We start from the raw sequence: 22,522 nt of genomic DNA on the forward strand, positions 1-22,522 counted from the left end.
GTCTGCACTCTGTATTCCTTTCTTCTTTTCTCACTCACCTTTGTTGTTGTGTGATAAATTTTGCTTTTATTTTCTTCCTATTTTGTTTCATTCAGTGAATTTTCTGCCACAGACAACCATTATGGTAATTACTGTCATTTTAATGCCTTTATAGTACTTTCAAACCTTTCTTCTAGATCTAGTCAAATTGTTGACACTAACTCTGGTTTTGATTTCTGTGGCTTTCCTTGTCTTTAGATCAAAGAATTATTACATCATGTCTTAGTTAGGGCTACTATTACAAGTTGGAGAGAAAAGAGTTTATTTTAATCACAGTTCTATCTATATAACAGTTCATCAAAAGCAGTGAGGGCAGGAACTCAAGCATGGTGGGAGTCTGGAGCCAGGAGAGGATACAGAGGCCATGGAGGAGTGCTGCTGACTGGTTTGCTTCCCATAGCTTGTTCATCCTGTTTTCATATAGAACGCAGGACCACCAGCTCTGGGATGGTGGCATCTCCCACAATGGGCTAGGCCCGCCTCTATTGGTCACAAATTAAGAATGTGTCCCACAGGCTTGCCCACAGTTGTGTCTTATAGAGACATTTTCTTAATTTTAGTTCCTTCCTCTATTATTCTCAGTCTATTATTCTCAGAATGAAGAAATCTCTCCCCTGTTCTCTTCTGCTTAGAACCTCCATAGTCTCTTAGTCCAGTACTCAACAGTGTATATGCTACTTATGGTAGCCACTTAGTGACAATGACAGTTATGAGGCATCACCACACGGTGATACCTGACCAGTATGCAAGTGATTATTATGTTACTTAATAATAGCCTTAAAGTTCAGTGGCAGCAGCAGGTAATTTTATTCTAGCAGAGTCATGTGCCACAGGATAATGTTCTAGTCAACAAGGGGCCACGTATCTGAAAACTCTCTCATGAGGTTATAATGAAGTGAAAAATTTTCCACTGCTGATACTATATTCATTGTGTCATTACAACGCAGGGCATTATTCATACATTTTTGATGATATTGGGGCAAGCAAACATATCAACTTACATTCATCTGATAATGATAGTAATTGAGTATGTTATGGTTTATGTATTTGCTGTGCTATGCTTTTATCATTATTTTAGAAAGTCATCCTTCTACACATAAAAGAGTTCAGTATGTGTCCTGCTTTTCTGTGCGCGGTCTTACATACATTGTGTTTACTCTGTCTCAGGACTGCACCATTTACTTCTGCTAGTGTTGTTGTTTTCATAATGGCCCCAGAACAGCAGGGTATGTATGCCCTATATACTCTATATGCTAAATATGTAAAAGAATAGCTACTGCCTTGGTTTGTCTAGGTGTACTCTATGGTGTTTGCTCAATGAACATTGTTTAGTGATACATTTTTCAGAACATATCTGTGCCAGTAAGCAATATATTGGAATATGTTATAATTGCTCTACTCTATTAGATACTATAGCTAACATATCACTGTGCCATAAATAAAATTACACACACACACACGCATGCATAGGAAAGGGCATTGTGGTTTATGCTATTCAAGGTTTCTGACATCTATGGTGTCTTGGCTCATAAGCCCTGGAAGCAGGGCAGGGCCCTTCTGCTACTCTGACATAGCTACATTTGCAGAGTGCTCTTTTTAGCTTTTTTCCAGTTCTTTCTGGTGATTGAAACTCAATCATTCATTAGCAAATAAAATTTGTTTTATCTTTAATTTTCTTAAAAATTATCATTTATGAAATGAATTCATGTTTAAAAACAATAGTATAGATAAGTTAGTATAAATATTGCAAAGTAGATACAGTACAGCGTCTATACCAGCAGTGTAGACAAAGAGACCAAAATAAGTAGGAAATTATATTTTTCTTTATAGTCGCCAGGCTGAAGGAGAAAACATGCTGTGTTTGGCCCTCACGGGGACCACTCACCATCAAAGGGATGCACACAGGATAGATGATAAAAGTAAACACACAAGAAAGCTGATGTGGTAATTCAAATATCAGAGAAGCTGAATTTTAAGGATATCTATTGTAATCAGGATAAAGAAGAATATTATACTTACTATTTATGAATTAATATACTTATTAGAAAACTTTCATGTGCCAAATACAGAAGTAGTATAGAAATTAAAATTGATTACAAATTAAATTGAAAGATTTGAATTTATATTTATGAGAAGATTTTATAATATAGTTTTCAGTTTGAAATAGGTCCAGAAGAGATAAGCTTTTAAAAGTTGTTTTGAGTAAGACAATGGTATATGTGTGATATGATATGCACACACACACACACACACACACACACACACACACACACACACATTGCAAAACATTACATTTTATATGCCTAAAATAAAGTACACCACTCTTATTTAATATAGATCTAAAATTATAAACTAGGTGATAACATAATTTTATAGTCTATGAAAGGGTTGTATGCTAATAGTCTATGATAACATTTTTTTAAGGAATGATGATTTATTATTAGGAAATCTGTCAGCAGAATTTCATATAAGACCCAATGTAAAAGAAATGTAGACAGACTTCATTCTCTACCAATAGACCAATAGATGATGAAAATGCCATCGGAAGCATGTATTAGGCATTTCCAGTAATGCCCATCATTAGAAAACTAGAAAAAAACTTCAAAATAATAAAGGTCATTTGTTACACAGCTGGAGTGTTTTTTCTTTCTTAAATGGTAAAATTCTTAACATCCCTTTCAAACTATTGAAGGCATACATTTCCAAGAAAACAAAAAACCCCCACAGAATCTAAACCCAAAACCAAAAAGTATCAGAAATGATGATCAAATTTGCTAAGAGTCAGAGAATCATAAATGTAAGTATTAATGAGATGGTACTTTAAACCACATTGGCTGAAATTATAAGGATGACTCTATTATGTTTTTATCTTGTTGGTTTACCATTAGGAAAAGAGCTGTTTCTGTTTGAATAGGTGTAACTGTCTTGAGTGTATTACTTCAGAACCTGTGCAGAAGAGACATGAGTATGGGTTAGGCTCAGCACCTGGGAAATCTCTCTCCCCTGCCTTGTACTTGCCAAATGAAATTCATATCTGTTAGCATATAGGTGCCCGCCTCTAGGTTGCTTAGCAACCTGACATCATCACCTACTACTGTGGATAAAAGACAGGCCAAATATCGGTGCATGCCCTCTGTCTCTGTCTCTGTCTGTCTGTCTGTCTGTCTGCCTGCCTGCCTGCCTCTCTCTCTCTTTCTCTCTCTCTCTCTCTCTCTCTCTCTCTCTCTCTCTCTCTCTCTCTCTCTGTCTCTGCCTCTGTCACTTCCTTGGCATTTTTCCCTCTGTCCCTCTGGGCCATCCCTTCTCCCCTTTCTTTCCCTCTGCTCCTCCCTTCTATGATAATCCTTTCTTTCTCTCTGCTCCTCCCTTCTATGATAATTCTCCTTATAACAAATATGTTGCATAGAGGCTCATTTACCAACATTACAACAATATCACCATAAGTTTGAGTATACATGTTTTTTGTGGTCTTGAGTCTCTAATAGAGTGTTGCTGAGACAAACTCTCAAGCTCTGCCTAAATTGGAAAACCCCCAGGTCTACTGCCCAGTCTCCCTGATTGAGCCCAGTCTTCTTTCTCTTGACAGTATACTTTCTATCCCTGAATTAAAAGTCTCAGGTTGAGTGTAGTCCCCAGCATTACGTCTTAAAAGCTTCATTCTCTTTAGCATGACCCCACATCATTGTGACACTCAGCTGGACCTCACATACTGCAACCATGCATTTAGCTCTCCTAGTTCCCTTCTGATCTTGTATATTCCCTGCTGGCATAAGTTTGCGAAGGATAGGAGGTTGGTCTGTCTTCTCAACTAACACATCTCCCGTGCCTAGCATTTCCCCTGGCTGCTGTAGACATTCAAACATGTTGAATAAAGCATGGGACTCTTGTGTGTGATTTCTTTGAAAATATACTTTTCATGTGTCAAGATTCACTGACTTTACTGCGATACTCTTGTAATTTATAATTGCACCTGGTTGTACTTCTTTCTTTGGTGTTCTGTAATCTTTGGTATTAATAGCATCTATGTATTAATAATATTAATACTATTATATCATAATATTAATAATAAATAGTAAGGTACGGATAATATACTAATTAATGATATTAATAGTATGGTAGTAATAGCACACACAGGGATGTGTGTGAGTGATATGTGTGTGTGTGTGTGTGTGTGTGTGTGGTGTGCATGTATATGATATGTGTGTGTGTGTGTGTGTGTGTGTGTGTGTGTGTGTGTGTGTGTGTGTGGTACACACATGGAGGTCAGAGAACAGCCCTCAGGAGCTGGAGTTGATTCTTGCCTCCCAGGGTCTCTCTTGTTTCTGTTATTCTCCTATGTGCTCCAGGCAATTCTCCTATTTCTGCCCCTATCTCACAGTAGAAACACTGGGACTGAAGATGAGGTGCTGCTGCAGTTGATTGGGATCTGAGGAACTGAACACAGGCAAGATTTTTGCCCATAGAGCCATTTTACTACACACACACACACACACACACACACACACACACACACACACACACACTTGCTTTAATTATACATCTTTGAAAATATTTCATAATCATCCACCTGAGAGTCAGTTGCCTCAAGGATTTCAAAATGTGCATATCCACATTCTTATATACTTTAGCTGGTTCTAGCCCTACTTTCAGATGATTGCTTTCTTCTATTGTCTTCTGGGACAGTTTCAATCTGTGAGCTGGGCTGCCCTTGAATTTGCCCCGTAAGAACTAGCCCAGAAAGAACTTGACCTAGCCGCCTTACTGCTGATTGCTCAGATTCTCTGTGCGTCTCACAATGTCTGTACTGAAAACCTCAAATCCACATGTAAAAAAATGATGCTTAAAAATAAAACCCCCCTTTTAAAAAAAAAATCAAAACCGCAGGGCTTTATTTTCATTCTTGAGCAGGGCTTTGCAGGGCAGGGAGCAGGCTCTCATAGAGAGAGGAGGTCTTTACTCTATTTGCCGACCATGAGTGGGTTTCGCAGCACCACAATCACCCAGTCCCCATGCAGGAACATTTTGGAGATGTAGTGGTCATTCTTGACAGGCGTGGACATTTTCTTGCCTTTCAGTTCACAGCTCCTTTATGTTCTCCAGCACTATGTTGCAATGCCTGACAAAGGCCTTTACCCGGCCCAGAAGCTTCTTGTTGCGACAGTTAATGAGCACTTGCGTGTTGTTCTTGACTGACTGTGTGAGCACCGAGAGGGAACCTGTGTTGACTTCCTCCTCCTCCCACTTCTGGGGTCATCTCACTCTTGGGTTTGTGGAGGAGACTCATGGTGGAGACACTGCTTACGGATCACTCCCGCTTCCAGTGCTTTGCTCTAACTTCTCATATGCTCCCTTCTTAAACCTGGTGTGGGGAGGGATTTGTAAGCCCAACCTTTAGGACGTTGGTCAAGAAGAACAAGATTTTGAGGCTAGCCTTGGCTACAGGAGGAATCCTGTCTCAAAACTAATAACAGCAAAGAGAATGAGCTTGGATTCTTTTCTTTCATATATTTAGAGAACTCATAGTATCAGAAACTAGTATTAAATCTGCCTGATGTATATCTACTGTTTAGTATTAAAAGCATACAAGCACTGTAGCTCATTTATGATATTTTATGATACTTTAGATATCATTTATGATACTTTAAATGTGCTTTATCACATCTTAAATGATGCAAGTTTACCTTACTAGTGTATATAATCTTTTTATTGATATTTGACAATTATAGAATATTATAGAACATTTGTTGTCTTTTAAAAACACAATAGGCAACAGAAAGCAGCTGGGATTGTGATGTGCTTTGTCTAAGATTGTGTATCTCTGACACAGCTAGTCAGAGCCTTGTCCTTGGTGCATCCTGTTTGCCCTCTCCTATTATGATTTTACAATTCAGGCAGGAGGGAAGGGAAAACAGCCCACTGCTTCCTGTGCTCCGCAGTTTATCCTATGAGAATTGATGGTGCCCAGCACTGGAGAACAGCGCCTGCATGGCGAGACTTGCAGGGTCTCTGTGGCTGTATATCTTCCCATTTTCTTAGTTGCCACATTGTAAATCAGTGTTGCAAATAGCCACTGACACAGGAAAGTAACTGTGGACTGGACAGTAGAGAACTTTCTAACCCTACAGGAGGCTTAGGAAGCTGTATTTGCAAAGGTGTCACTCTTTTTTTTTTTTTTTTTTTAAACACCACCTTGCCACACTTAATACTAACACAGTCTCACAATTCTTTGGCAAATAAAAAACAGTATTGTAGTATAACGTTGTTAGGTAGGTTGTACGCAGATAGTTAACTGTTTCACAGTGTCTCCCGGGTGTTTTATGGTATCGCGGTAGAAAACCTTCACCAGAACTTGGTGGGGGAAAACAAATAATTCAGTCTAGTATGATATTGTTGACCTTGGCAGAAAGGCTCTGTAGAAGATACCAATTTGGAGCCCTCCTGCCATAAAGGTTTCCAGCTGAGCTAAGCAAGGATGAAGTCGGGCTTCACGCTCAGGCTAAGGTTGTACAGAAAGTCTTCACTATGTGTGTGTTCATGCCTTTTTTTCCCCCTTTCTTTCTTTTTTCTAGAAGTAGCTCCTTGTGTCTGTGACTTTGACAGCCTCTGGTGGGTGGGAAACAGCATGAGTCATTGAGGGAACTCTGAGTAGCCAGAGGCACCCAGATTCCAGCTACCAGCTGACCTTTCCTTTTGTCAGGGGTGGGCCTAGAACTAGGACCCAGGAAGATGCAAGGCATTTGTTTTATCTGGAAGACTTCAATGGGCATCATGTCAAGTAGAACAGACAGAAGCAGCCATAGCTGGGCTCCCTGAATGTGTAGCTTTGTGAGTCGGTATCTGGCCTCAGTTCTTTTTGGCTGAGTGCTGCTCAACTCTTTGCTTTTCTTGCTCCCCGCCCCCTGCTCCCACCCCCGCCCTCGGGGTGGTATCATTGCTTTAAACGTTTCAGAAAACCTTGGTACTTGGAGATAATATTGTCCCCGTAGTTACCTGGAGTGGAGGTGGGGGTGGGGAATCGCTGTTCTAAATTAAAACCTACTAGTTGGTTTTGTCCTTACTGGCAAAGTCACTGCCAGTGCCTGGATTTGTGTTAGCAACGTGGACTCTTCAGCCCAAGGATGCCTGTCTTCAGCAGTACAATCCTGAGCTCAGAAGAGCCATAAATTCTGCAGCTCTCCTTACTTTGCCCTTGACTCTGTCAGCTCTTCCTTAAAAAAACATCATGGGGCAGAATGGTGAGGTGGCTTCCCCCTGGAGGATATCCACCCCCTCTCCAACCTGCCCGTGAGTTGACAGCTTACGTAACACTAACTCTGACTAGGTGGAGCTGACAGTTGTCAAATTAATATTTATGCAGAATTTGCTTCATATGCAAAACCAGCCAGCCTCACGTTTTAGCCAGCAGACACTGGTGTAATGCTTTAAATACCATGCCGATGGGGCTGGATCTTACTGTGGCATAGAGACGTGGTTGTGCAAGTGAGCGCTGGGCCACTTTTAGTCCATGGTAATTATCTCCCACCAGACAACTTTATTGCTATCCCTTGGGACAACCAGGAGATTTTTAAAAATGTTTTCTTTTTTTTCCCTATCTAGCTCTGGTCACAAATTCTCACGAAAGGAGTCTTAACTAAATGTTTATTTCTCTATATCTTTAGTATAATCCCATTATGCCTTTAGCATATGGATTAGACCCAATAGCCCTCTTTAAGGCCATTCAATGACCCGCCTATCTCTTTTTTCATATTTATAAGATTGACAACAAGCTTCTGATATGAGCACTCTATCATTATTGTCCACATTGAAAATATATTCATATTGAAAACATGTATATTAATATTAAAAATTAGATGTATCTGAGCAATTCTTGTGAACAAGAAAACTATTCTCACGACAGGTCTTAAGCTAGTTGAATGGTCAGATCCATCATATGTAGAAACTTGAAGTGTTTGAGGAACAAAGCTTTGGCTTGAGGGTAACTGCAGAGAAATACAAGGAGCTAAGACAGAATATGTAATGAAACAAGGAAGTCCTTTCTTGCTTCTCTGTCATAGTCACTTCTCTCCCTCTCTAACTTCTCTCAGGCCTACCTCCAACTCTATACGCAACTCCAAGCTCCATATCCTCTTTTTTATATAGCTCACTGGGTGCAGTTTGTGGGGATCATAGATGCATAGCTATAGGGCAATCCACTGGAGCATGATCGCTGTACAAGGAACAACATCCCTGGAGAAAACTGGCTGTCACTACCCTAGTACCAACTGTCAACAACTCATCTATTAGCAGGAGGGGCTCATAAGCCTTTCTAGGTTGCATGCTGGAATGGGGATTGGCTGGATCTTGTACAGGTCTCATGCAGATAACCACACACAGCTGCTGTGAGTTTAAGAGTACAATTGTGCTGTCATGTTTATAAAAAGTTTTGACTTGACTCTCCTTGACTTTCAGCTCTTCCAGTTTTCCTTGGCCTTCTTCAGTGATGTTCTCTGAGGCTTATAGAGAGCATATGTGAAATTGAGGGCCCATTTATGGATGATAACTCTACAAACACAGTTTCTGCACTTTGACCCACTGTGAATTTCTGAGTTAATTGATACTCATTGTAAAAGAAGCTTCTATTTTGAGAAATGACAGCTATGTTAATCTAAAGTCAAAGATAAAAATCTTTAGGGGGGCAGTGTGATATTATGTACAATTGGCAAGCAAATAGTGGTAGGTCCATTTTAGGGGTTAATGAGCTTCCTGGTGATGGGTTATTGGTTAGATTTACAGTATCAAGCATACATTTATTATTGTAGAGTGGGACTCAGATCCAATCAGACAGCAGTTGGTTGCACCCCACAACCTTTATGTCATCACTGCACCCATAGGCATATCTTACCAGACTGGTTCTTCTTGTAGCATGCAGGGTTCATAACTGGGTATGACTGTTGATGACTTCTCCCAACACCCCATCAGCAGTGTGTGCAGCCCGTTCCAGTGCTGTGAAATCTATCTTGCCAGGAGGAAGCTTCCGTGTTAGTATTGGCTTGGTTTCTCTGTTTTCTGTGACCCAAGAGTTTAGAGTCTTTAGCAATCGGGTCTTGTCATCATGTTCAGTTGAGCAACCAAGAATAATGGCCATGGCCTATGCTGTTTTGTAGGTTTCTGAGACAGCCCTGACCAACAGCTCAAGAGCAGGTATCCCACACCTGACTATGGGTTTTTTATTTGGTAACGTATAGATTTTGTGATAGGCAAGGTGGTTTAGATTGTGGAGGACTGGAAGGTAATACAGAGGAAGAGGAGAGGACAGGGATAATGATATTAAGGATATTTGAAAAGTCCACATGGAAACCTTTTTCTTTAGTAAACTTCATATACGTGTGCATGGATATAAACACAGTTTTTTAAAATAATGAAGAGATTACTTCAGAATTTACGTTGTTTTCAAAACGAGTATCTAAGGCAATAATATTTGAGGAGTATTTTAAAGAAAAAGACGTCATCAGAAGCAAATGTGTACGTAACTGCGTGCATATGTAGTAGCGATGGATGGGGGATATTTAGTTGGGGGTTAGTTTGTATATGGCAAAGCACATAAAGGGCATTAAAACAGCACTTTCTCCATTGTAGTTCTATACAGCATTTATGTTTAATACTCACTGTTGACGTCTTAGCAGAGACAAATACATGCCATATCATGAAAAACCTTTAAAGCACATTTAACAACTGGCTCTTTATTCTAAAAATAATGTAGGACCTTAGAAAAATTTTACATAAAATTGCTTCTTAGTCTTCTCCCTCTCTACTCATATCCCTTCCTTTCCTCTTGCTTTCTTTCAGCACTTACACAAAAATAATATGGATTTTTTAAAAATTCCTTTGAAGTTAAAAACAAATGTTATTACCAAGAGTAAAGCAATTAAAGTCCTTTAGGAGGATTTCCCCAATTGCACTATAGTGACCAAGGCTTGCTTTATTAAAAGTCTCTGTTCCTCTATCCCACTGTTTCTTAGGAGAGATTGCTGTATGATTTCTCTGCAGTCACTCAGTTGAAATTCAGGCTCATTGTAGATGCCGAAGAGAGAAGTTTGAGAGTGGACTTGGGAGATCTGCTAGGAGGCTGTGGAATACTGCAGGAAGGACTGATTAATGCCTGAACTGGAGAGGTAATGGCAGAACTGAAGAAATGGCACTGGTGTGAGAAATACTGAAGAGCTTGGATCAATAGAACTTGGTGATTGATTGAATGGGGCATAGGGAAGATGGAACAGTTACTCTCTTTAAGTGGAATTAGATGAGGTCAAATTAGGGAACCTTGAGAAAACCTTCTATTTACACAGAGGAGGAGGAAGAGGAAAGTAAAAGAATCTGAAACCAGAAGCTATGGAGGCAAGAGAGAAGGCAGTATAGAATCTTAGGAGACAACATAGGGAAACTCACCGAGGCAGAAGACAGTCTAAAATGACCAGAGGCCAATTGTGATGAAGACTTACAAATGTCTCTTAATTTGGGCACCACAACATCATAGGTGGCCTACAGTCATGTAGCATTTTATGGTTTTGTTGTTAAGCTAAAAATATTTCTTTTTGTTTTTCTGTTTTTAATTACAAATCTCCATTCCCTTTCCGCCCTCCAAACTTTGCTGTACATAGCTCTGCCTCTTTTTCAATTGGTAGATCTTTTGATGATAGAAAACCGCAATCAATCAATATGCGAAGATGGTAATCCCAGTCCCAATGGGTAAGTCTACAAGGTTTCTTTTTAAGATGTGAAGCCCACACTAAACCAAGTCTGATAAAAACAAAACAAAACAAAACTTCTTTCTTTACTTAACTTTTTTAAACGTTACAAGAGCTTTTAGCAGTGAAGATGGAGAGAGAGAGAGAGAGAGAGAGAAAGTTTCATACCACCTCCAGTATCTGTTTCCTGTCATTTTAGTCAGCTGTTGATGTAATATATTCACAATGGCATAATTGGCCCCAAATCTATTTTGATCTTTCCAGATATTACTTGTATTCCACTTATTAAATTTTATGTCACATGGACTTAAAATGTTATTTTTCTAGAAAAGCATTAATAGCTCTGGGTCCATAATGTATGGGTTATACGAGCTCTTTAATGTTAACTTTGGCTGAATGTAGAGAATAATTTAACTACTAAAAAAACGCAACCCTTCTAAACATTATAGCTTCCCTCATGTGGAGAGAGAGAGAGAGAGAGAGAGAGAGAGAGAGAGAGAGAGAGAGAGAGAGAATATACTTGAGTGGAAGACAGAGTGGAAGACAGCCAATGGGAGCTGTTTCTTTCCTTCTGTCATGGGCAGTCCAGGAAGCAAACTCAGGTTGTCAGGCTTAGTGGCTGTTACCTTTACCCACTGAGCCACTGTGCTGGCCCTCAAGCTTAGCTTTAAATATAGGAAATTAAGTTTAAAAAGTTTATGTAAACAGTGGAAGTGCAGTTTGAATCTGGTGACAAAAGAGTCAGGAAAGAGGAGAGAAATATGGCTTCCCTTTATTACCCAGCAATATTGTTCTAAACAATAGGTCAACTTCTACTTCAAAGTAAAGTAACCACAAAAAGCTCAAAATAGCTACAGGCAATATTGAGAGAGAACAGGCAGGATGTCAAGGCTGAGACAGAAGAGAAAAGTCAGGTGAAAAGTGCCCATGGAAATTGTAGTTTGGGCTTGGGAAAGGAGAGATGTGTCCCAGGACCTTCTACTTCCTTTAACAGTCGTAATGTATTTCCTAGGTAAACAACATCTGAAAAGGGGGTGATTAGGAATTTTATAGAGGTGAAAAATGTCATTTTATTCTCATGCAATGCAAAAATTATCAGCAAAGACTCTTCTATTAATAAATGAATTTTCAGAAAACATAGGACTTTCTAAATCAGTATATTGTTGAGTAAGAGAATGTGTTCTTATTTATTTGATCTGTTTTTAACCAAAGATAGAGACAAGATAGAGAAATGAAGCTCCTATTTTTTTAAACACTGAGCAGAGCTGATTGGAATTCTTAGACCCCAGTACATGTTTAGAATAGTGATGCATGCTGATCTTAATTGAGAGAGACAGGAGAGCCCCTGCCTCATCAGAATCAGAGAGGTCCCTTAGACATACAAAACTTGCCTGGAGCTATATGTGGCAGCCATAACTTACTTATTTTTTAATTGACTTATATTGTTCCTAGTTGGAAAACCAATTAGATATTTACTTAAATATTTCAATAATCTAATACTGTGAATCTGACTTAATTCACCTTTGAAATTACTGCCTATGGCCATAAGAATATATAAACATATGGAACTGGCAGATTTGCTTTAGCACATGACTCAAGGAAAGATGAGATTAAGCCCTTGCTCTTTCAATTTTTTGCCTGTTTTCTTTTAGTTGTTATGTATATACATATATGTATACACACACACACACACACACACACACACACACACACACACATATATATATATTCAAGATGTATGTTACTTATATGTATGTATCCAGTATTTGATACTGGATAGTCAGTTGGTGTGCTCGTGCCTGGGGAAGACTATTTCTCCTGCTCTCAGCATTCCTTGATTGCCTATAGTTCTTTGTGTACACTTGAGGCTTCATGAAAGTTCCCTAAACCACATTCACACATTTATTGGTGTCATCCTTGTTCATATTTTAAATTTCAACTTATTTTCTATTTTATTTCACATATATGCCATGGTGTATACAAGTGGTGTGCATATTACCACAGTCAGCCTGTGGAAGTCAAAGAATATATGCGTGGAGTTGGTTCCTTTTTTTCCAGCTTTCTATGAGTTCAGGAATCTAACTCATGTCACTAGGCTTCTATGACAAGTACCTTTATCCACTGAACCATCTCCCTTGTCCTTGAGTATTTAACTTTAAAAAGAACTGTACAAGGTACTTGGAGAAAGCGACAGACTTTCTTCAAAGTTGATCTACCCATGAAAGGCTTAGAAAATGGTACTTGTTGATTATTTTTAAAACCTTGATAAATATCATAGGAAAGTCCAATTCATCCACAAAACTGGTTTCTACTTTTATCTGTTTTGTGGTGTTGTGTAGCTGTTTCTTCCTAAATGAGGTATTGCTTCCGAGAGGAAGGAAGAAAGGTCATTAAGACAGAGGAAATAAATGAAACTTAGAAGGCTAAGGAAGTACCACAAAGCCCTGAACTTTACAGGACTCACAAGGTTCCTCCGCCACTTGTATACACAATAATGATTGCTGAGGAGAGGAAGCCTTCATCAGCAGAGCTGACTCTAAGTCAAGACGGGCACTCCAGGGACACGTCTTTTGTGGCTCATCACCCATAATAGAATGGGCTTTTCCTGAGTGGTTACCTGTGCTACCCATGATCCTATAAGTAACCCATTGTCAAGACTCCTATAGCTAATGCGAATAAACTTGCTAGTTTATTAGGCTAGATTTAGGTACAACTGTTTCTCTGGTCTGTTGTCAGTGCCCTACCTGAGATGAACAGATATTTGTTCACAGCTCCCCAGGAATAGTTGCATATCAGCAGTTGCTGTAAACAAATCAAACAGTGTCAGAAAGTGTTTCAAGATGGCTCTGTGACATTAAGCACTGCTGCTAGAGACGTGAGGCAGTTAAACCTTGGTCACGAGACTGATATCCTTCTCACATCCAGCTCTAATAACCACCACATTAAAAATATCCACTAACTGTTATTATCTATAACCTTCCCACAGCTCTACCTGACTAAAATGTTACCTCATTTTTAGGGTTTTCTGAAATGTCACCTCAGTGATGGAATGTCTTGTTCTTAAGCGCCTGAATACAATATTTTCCTCCTCTGACCCACAAAAGTATCTCACTTTTCTCTTTATAGGATTTGAGCTTTGTTTTGTCTGTTCATTGGTCACACTACTTGTAACTTTTTTCATGGGACAGTTTCTTACTCAGGTTTATACTCTCTTTATAGATTATATCAAATAAATGACAGAGAGATATGTGACAGAATAATTGATTGTTATGTAATTCATTAAATTATGGAGAGGAAAACCTAAAATTTTAACACGAGGGGGGGGATGGAGAGATAGAGGGAGGGAGGGAAGGAGAAAGAGAGAGAGAGGGAGAGAGAGAGAGAAGGTATTTTGCAAAAGCAGTTTTCTTTTTAAAAATTTTTTTTATTAATTTATTCTTGTTACATCTCAATGTTTATCCCATCCCTTGTATCCTCCCATTCTTCCCTCCCCCCCATTTTCCCATTATTCCCCTCCCCTATGACTGTTCCTGAGGGGGATTACCTCCCCCTGTATGTGCTCATAGGGTATCAAGTCTCTTCTTGGCAACCTGCTGTCCTTCCTTTGAGTGCCACCAGGTCTCCCCCTCCAGGGGACATGGTCAAAGGTGAGGCACCAGAGTACGTGAGAAAGTCATATCCTACTCTCCGCTCAACTGTGGAGAATGTTCTGACTGTTGGCTAGATCTGGGTAGGGGCTTAAAATTTACCACCTTTATTGTCCTTGGCTGTTGCCTTAGTTTGAGCGGGACCCCTGAACCCAAATCTGCCTATCATTATGTTCTACTTGTAGGTTTCTAGGACCCTCTGGATCCTTCTACTTTGCTATTCTCCCATGTTTCTCTCATCTAGAGTCCCAATAGGATGTCCTCCCCTCTGTCCCAGTTTTCTGGTAAGTGAAGGCTTTCGTGGGACATGCCCCTTGGGCTAGTGTCCAGATATAAGTGAGTATACCATTTGAGTCTTTCTGCTTCTGGGTTAACTCACTCATTATAATCATTTCTAGCTCAATCCATTTATCCACAAATTTTGGGAATTTCTTGTTTTTAATTTTCATCAGCAACATACTGATGGACATAAAATTGGGGGTGCTAATTGTAGTGATTAAAAATGAGAGGTCAGGCATCACATATGATATGGAGAAATTTATTTGTAGAAGCTGGGAGAGCAGGGAAGGGGGAGCGGCACCCCAGAGAGAAAGAGACAGAGACAGAGTCAGCAAGAGAGAGGAAGAGGAAGAGAGAAAGAGCGAGAGAGATAAGAGAGAAGCAAGAGCACGAGAAGAGCAAGAGAGAGAGAGAGAGAGAGAGAGAGAGAGACACACAAGATGTATTTGTCCTTTTTATACCCTGGCCAGCTGGCCCCCTAGTGAGAGACAGATAATGACATCATAGGTTGCTAGGCAGATTCTGGGCAGTATGCTAACATTCCTCCCTTTTCTTATAATTTAAAAAATGAGGATGTTGGATTGCTTTTCCTGTAAGGTAAGTTAAAGTATATAAATGTAGGCTCATTGGAAGCAGATCTTGGCTTCCATGTAAGGGGGAAAAGAGAAGGGGGGGTAGCAAGAGCAACAAAATGTCTGGATTGTATGGTGAAGGGGAAGGAAAAGATCTACCCTGGAAAGTTCCTGCAGCAGCTAGAGACCAAGGAGTGCTGGGAGAACCTGGAGCTGTTTGTCCCAGGTCTGATGCACATCTTTTCAGCCTTTTGTTGATAGGTAAAGGATGAGAAAATCAATATCTTTGACTGCTTCCTGCTGTCAGTAGGGTGGCGACAGGGGGTTAAAAGGCTGAAATGTTGGCCAAGCCTGGGAGGAGCAGGCTGTTGTATTTGCTGCCCAGGGTCTGAGAACATCTGCAGTGAGGAGGGACAATGCAGGTCCAGCTGACATGATCTGTGAGGATGGACTGGAGTGCCTGTGGGTGACTGCTTTGGTGCTGTCCTGGATGTAGGTAATCTGGCAGGATACAGGAACATATATGTGGGCAGAAGACAGAGTTAATAGGTTAGGGAGATAGTTCCCTTTTGGTGAACACTTGAAACTTTTGGGAGAGCAAGCAGAGAAGGAAGTTTTGGAGTGAAGAAGAGAAAAGTGTGGATGTAGGGAACTTCCTGCATTTTTCTTGAGGTGTACATTTGAACCTTTTGGGAGAGCAAAACAGAGGAAAGGCTTGAAAATAAGAAGCCTCCTTCCATTTACCTGATTGCTGGTGATCTTTAAAAGTTCCATTTTGGGGACCTGGAGAGATGGCTCAGTGGTTAAAGGCACTGTCTGCTCTTCCAGAGGTCCTAAGTTCAATTCCTAGTGACAACATGGTGGGTCACAACCATCTATTATGTGATCTGATGCCCTCTTCTGGCAAGCAGGTGTAAATGCAGATAGAATGCTCATATGTAAAATAAATAAATAAACCTTTAAAAACAAAGTTTCATTTTGGATATTTGGATCTGTCCAAGTTTGGTTGCAGAGATGTATAAGATAGGAGCCTTTAAAGTGTGTGTGTAGGTATTTGAAATTCTCCAGAAGGCATCACAAAGGAGTTCCAGAAGAAGTGGTCCTACTACTTGAAACTTTTTTTTGTGGAACATTTTCTTCTTCAGGTTTATATTTTCTTTTTAGATTATATCAAATAGATTACAGATAAGTGATAGATTAATTGATTGTTATGTAATTTCATTAAATTACAGAGAGGAAAAAACAGAAAAATCTAAAATTTTAACACACATACAGACACACATACACACACACACACACACACAGAGAGAGAGAGAGAGAGAGAGAGAGAGAGAGAGAGAGAGAGAGAGAGAGAGAGAGAGAGAGAGAGAGAGAGGTTTTCATCAGCAACATACTGGTGGACATAAAATTGGGGGTGTTAGTGTCATTCCACATGGGGAGATTTTTTTTTTCTTAATGTGTTTCATTTTTGGCACGTTGATCTCTTCATGAAATTTTCTTCTATAATATTTATTTTCCTGTATATGTATGTGTGGTGGTGTGGGCGGATGCCATGTATATGTGGGTGCTTGTAAAGGCTAAAACGGGGGGAAGCTGGAGTTACAGGAAGCTGTGAAGCTTCAGATCAATGTGGGTGCTGGGAACTGAACGTGGATATCCTGTAAAAATAGTGTATGTTCTTAGACACTGAGTCATTTCTCCAGTCCTGCTATGCTCTTTTTTAAAGGCATTTGCTTGTTTGTTTGTTTGTTTGTTTATTGTGTGGTGTGGGGTAGGCACATATTTGCCTTGGTGCATGTGAAGAAGTCAACGGAGAACCTATGATGTTTTTTCCTTGAACTCAGGCCTTACGGCTTGGCAGCAGCACCTTTCCCTGGTGATGGCTTCTTTTGCCTCACTACCTTTTTGCTATCGGGATGCCTGGAGAGGAAGTGTTTAGCAGTGTATGCACGGAAGCGAAATGCATTACAGCTCCAAGGCTTTCTATCTCTGTACTTTTAATCACGTAGTTCATTTTGACTTTTGGCTGTTGTTTACCTTGCACCACCTTGCTCTTCAAACTACATCTTAGAACATTTAGCTCCGTGGGCTTGGACATTCAGATTGCTCCCAGCTCTTCCCGGGCTATCCCAACTCCAGCACAATCTTTCGTGAGATGCTTTTTTGATAGGCTTATTAGATTAAAAGGAAGATGTGCAGAGTGCTGGCACTGCAGGTGCACCTGGCTGCTCCTCAGCCTCTTTATGAGCTTCTGATGACTTTACTCTTCACTCTAGTTCATCTGATGCTTACTTCTCAGCCAAGTGTTCCCTAGTCTTGTTAGAGAGCCCTGGTTTCCCAAACGGTCTCCATAGATTAAGTGAAGTCTAGGATGTTAAAAACTTCATTTTTTCTTCTTTATTACTAATTCACTCTAACTTCTACTATCCACAAATACAACTTCAGATTCAAGTTAATTATTTAATGGATTACAATTGAATTTTATTTCCATGCAATTATTTGCTAAATTTATTTCCATGAGCTTCCAAGGTCGAAGGAGATACCATTTCAAAAATTCCTCCTATAACCTCAGCTACTTTGATCCTAACTGGTCTTGAGGAGCTGAGGAAACTTGGGGTGCTCTGTGGTGGTCCATATCACAGCTTTAAAAGAGCCAAGAGTGAAACAATTTCAAAGTATATTACTAAGTGAGAACATTGTACATTATAAAGTTCTATTTAGTATGTGTGATAAAAATAATGTTTATGAGTGGTGGTGATATAGGCCCATACTCCTAGAATTTGGGAGCCTGAGGCAAAAGGATAGCGAGTTCAAAGTCAACCTAGGGCAGGAAGACTCCTTTTTTTTTTTAACTTTATTTTTTATTTTTCTTTTTTTACTTATACATGTATATTATTACACATATGTACAATAAATACCTATAGCAAGCAGAACCATGAAACAATCAGGAATTATATAAATATTACATTCAGAGTGTTTTAGCTATTTGTATTTGGCAACCTTGAAGAAAACATCTTTCTTATCTTGGTGCATCTAAAATTCTGAATGTAAATCAATATCTATCATATCTCATCTTTATCAACTTAAAACATCTATCTAAACCTAGAAACATCTTAACTCCTAAACAATGAAACTTAATTAAAAACTAAACTTTAACCCCATCAGAGACTTGAAAAGGAATAAAACTTAATTACCTGAGTGAACTAGAAGTGCAGGTTAGCAGCGTCCAAAATGAAATAATGACAGAGACAGTTTGCTGCCTGAATAGTCACCCAGAACTCTCTATAATGTTGGAGCATCATCTTCAGCCTTCTGGCCTAATAATATCTGACAGACATATTTGTGAGGCAGGAACTACTGAGGACTAGCTTACCCTGTCTTGACAGAGTTTGGCCATCAACTCTGCCTGCATCCAAGCTTGTCCATGTTTAGGCAGAATTCTATCTGTGGCAGAAATGAGAACATTTTGCCCAGTAGCTGGTTTGCCACATTTGAAGCCAACTTATAAGGAGGTTCACTGACGCTCATCATCTCCTTTGAGGTAAGCTGGATGTCATCAGACGTTAACCTGCCTTATTGTCAAAGAATCTTTAAAATAATAAAAACATCTTTAAATGCCATATTCTGTATGTCTCTGAGTTTTTTGAAGACCTATCTAACTATTTTACCTTATCTATCTATAGAATCACATCTATCGGTTAAACCTAGGATACATATTCTTGTAATAAAGATAGACTAGTAATTTACATAACCTGGATTCGATCAACTAACAATTAACTTGTATTACTTAATTATTCTAAGCAGCATGCAATAGCACTTTCAAATTATTGGAAGTAAACCTTGTATTATAACTGAGTTGTACGGGTACAATACTTCATATTAAAGTAAAAATGTGTGTAATGTGTGAAGAATGATCTTACATTTGAATACTATACTAATACATCAAAATTAAACTTTTGCATCTATATACAAAATTCTATATCAGTAAATTAAAAATAATCTTGTGAGTAACAATGAAGGCATTAAGTTGAGAAGTAGATCTACTAATCTACTTTTTGTCCTATCATACCCACATATTTCGATATTCACCCTTCTTTCTTTTGCAAGACCCTTTTTAACAAACAACAAGCAAGTAACAACAATACGCCTTTACATACAATGATGTATTTATTACACCAATTTTAAACTGTACAATTTTAAATTTGAAAAAATTCCAAGCTTAAATTTTGAAAGTGTTATTTTTTATGTATATTTGTTACATTATTTTCTAGAATATACTGAAAAAATTAAGTTTTACTTCTCAAATGTATCAAAACATAATCTTACAATTTTACCTGTAGATTGATTTAATTAATTTTATCTTATAACTTCTGGTGACAGCATGAGAAAGCACCTTCTACTTCTGTGTTTATTGACCAAATTATCAGTACCTAGGTCCTTTTTGGTTGTACCTAGAATATATACTCATTTTAAATAATATTTTTAAGTCATAGTAAATTATCTTTATATGATTATGGGAAGCAAGGAGAGTGTGGGAGAGAAAGAGAAAGCCAGTCTAATTTGTATTTAATTCTTATGATCTGAAAATCACTTGTTGGATCCTTTAGTTTTACAATGACCATTTGAATTTGCTCTTTTTCTGCCTTTCATTTTCATGTAGCTGAAGAAATAAAATATTAATAAATTACCAATTATATTCCAAATAATTCAATATCTCAAAGCTAATTGATTAAACCAATTGTATACTCATATGTTATAATGCAAAAAGCAATGAAAAACTAGTAAGTACGTTATTATGTTATTATTTGATGGCATGAACACCTATATGTCATTGGTAAATAAAAAAATCAGAATCAGAGAGCCACATTTAGACATTATGCAGAGAGAGAGACCTTGCGAAGTACCTCTAATGAGATGTTGCCATCCAGTGTTTTCCCGTATAGCTCAGGTAATGCCATAGAAGCAGAAACAGTGTTTAGAGCCAGAGGCCACTAGTAGAGCAAGGGCCTCTAAATGAACTGAGCAGAACTGATATGAACTCACAGAGACTGAGACCACAAGCACCTGCATGGATCTGCAGCAGGTCCTCTACATATGTGTTACGGATTAGCATCAAAATACATCAGACATATGTTGGTCTGATGTATTTTGATGCTAATTAATAAAATGTTGTCACAACTGGGCAGGGCAAATGAGGTAGGTGTGGTTAAGGATCCGGGGCATGGGGAAACAGAGAGAATTTTGGGAAGAAGAGAGACCTGAGGAGGAGAGAGGAGAAAGAAGGCCACCATGGGTTAGATGGAAGAGAAGCACATGGCCGTCGTGGATGGAAGATTTGGCCCAGATGAAGAATATTAGCAAGTATATGGGATTATGGATGGGAGGTAGTTTGATAGAAATTACTAGAAACAGATCGCATGGGAAGTAGTTTAGAGGATTATTATCTGCCTTGCCCCATGTTAACTAAGGCTATTTAAAAATATAACAAGTGTCTGTGTCTTGATTGACTGCTAGCAGGTTAAAAAATGCTACCATTGTAATTATAGGCCTAATAATAAACATTATTAGATGCAATAGTAAATTAACAACAAGTGGTGTTAGACGTGCAGCAATTATTAGACAACACTGATAATTTAACAACAATATATATATCACATATACACACACATATATACATATATACATGTATGTAATCTGTTACAAACATGTTAGCTTTTCCTTTGGAGTCCTGGGTGTGTGAACAAGTGGGTCTCTGGTTCTTATACCTTTTTTGTGGCTCTTTTCCTTCTGTTGGTTTGCCTTGTCCAACATCTATGGGAAATACCAAGAAATTAGCAATTAAGCTTCAAATAATCCAAATGTATCAAAGTTAATTTTTATACTGAATTGTTAACACTGAAGAAATAAAATACAAGGAAATGGTTTCTTGTTTCATATTATTATGTTTTATTTTGTTATGTTTTGTTGTTATGCCTCATAAGCCTGTTCGTTTCTAATGAGAGACAGAAAAGAAGTGGGGACGGGAGATGGGGAGGAACTAGGAGGAGTAGAGGAAGGGGAAACTAACAAATCAGGATCTATTGTGTGCTAAAAGAATCCATTTTCAATAAAAAGGAAAAATAGAGTATTAAATTGCATATGTATATATACATTGATGAAACCCGGATAAATACATAAAGCACCACGTGCATGCACACACACATGCACACACACACACACACACACACACACACACGTGCAAAAGAATCACATCGAATTAAAAAAAAATCATGTTTAAAACAGGAACTTGGTAACATTGCTTTTGTATTTATTTCAGAGTAGTAGATTATAGGTGACTTTGATTTTGTTTACTCTTAATTGCTGACAATGAGTGTACCTCAGTATTATTAAAGTATACCTCTTTTTTTCTAAAGTTACATATAATTATGTTACATAGTTGTAAGCACAAGAACATAGATTTGCTGATATGGTCATATTCCTCTTACCATTATCAATGATATACTTCTTTTCTTTAAAGATTTATTTATTTACTATGTATACAGTGTTCTGCATGCATGTGTGCCTGCACTCCAGAAGAGGCACCAAATCTCTATAGATGGTTGTAAGCCACCATGTGGTTGCTGGGAATCGAACTCAGGACCTTTGGAAGAACAGACAGTGATCTTAACCTCTGAGCCATCTCTCCAGCTCCAATGACATACTTATGAAGTCTAAGAAAACTTCAAGCATTCTTGCTGGTGTGTTTGTGAAGGAGGGAGAAAGGGAGAAAACAGAAACTCCAAATTTACTCTCAGCTTTTATTTTTGTGCAGTTTACATCCCATGGCAGCTTACCTTTAGTCTAATTATTGTTTGTGCACATGTGAAAGCCCTTCCCAAAGTGAACATCAGGATATTTTCTGAGTGTTACTGGCTGCTATCAAAAAGTCATAAAAGTAGGTATATTACCTTCAGAGAGGCTAAGATGTCGAGCTCTTGGGAAGTCTGAGTACAGATTCTTTGGAAAAGCTGTACAGCTGCAGTTGCTGGGAGGTTAATATTTAGCACAAGGGAATTTGATTCTTTCTGCTTAAATGGCAAGTTTAATCAAGGTCCAGTTTAGAAATTCCCAAAAAAATCAGTGGTGCAAAAAGAAGAATCTGTAAAAACAAAACAAAACAAAACAAAACCTAACAACCTGAAACCCCTTTAAAGCACAGACCAGAGAAAGTGATTAGGAATACAGATGGCTTAACAACCATCACCCCCCCCTCCCTCCCTCC

At 38.7% G+C, this 22,522-nt stretch overlaps 1 pseudogene; it reads right to left on the reverse strand.

The window, feature by feature from the left end:
- Positions 1-4,997: 4,997 nt before the first annotated feature.
- Positions 4,998-5,323, reverse strand: LOC127205312 (small nuclear ribonucleoprotein Sm D2-like; annotated as a pseudogene).
- Positions 5,324-22,522: the final 17,199 nt, after the last annotated feature.

Source organism: Acomys russatus, chromosome 21 (assembly GCF_903995435.1).
Source record: "Acomys russatus chromosome 21, mAcoRus1.1, whole genome shotgun sequence".
Taxonomy (NCBI): domain Eukaryota; kingdom Metazoa; phylum Chordata; class Mammalia; order Rodentia; family Muridae; genus Acomys; species Acomys russatus.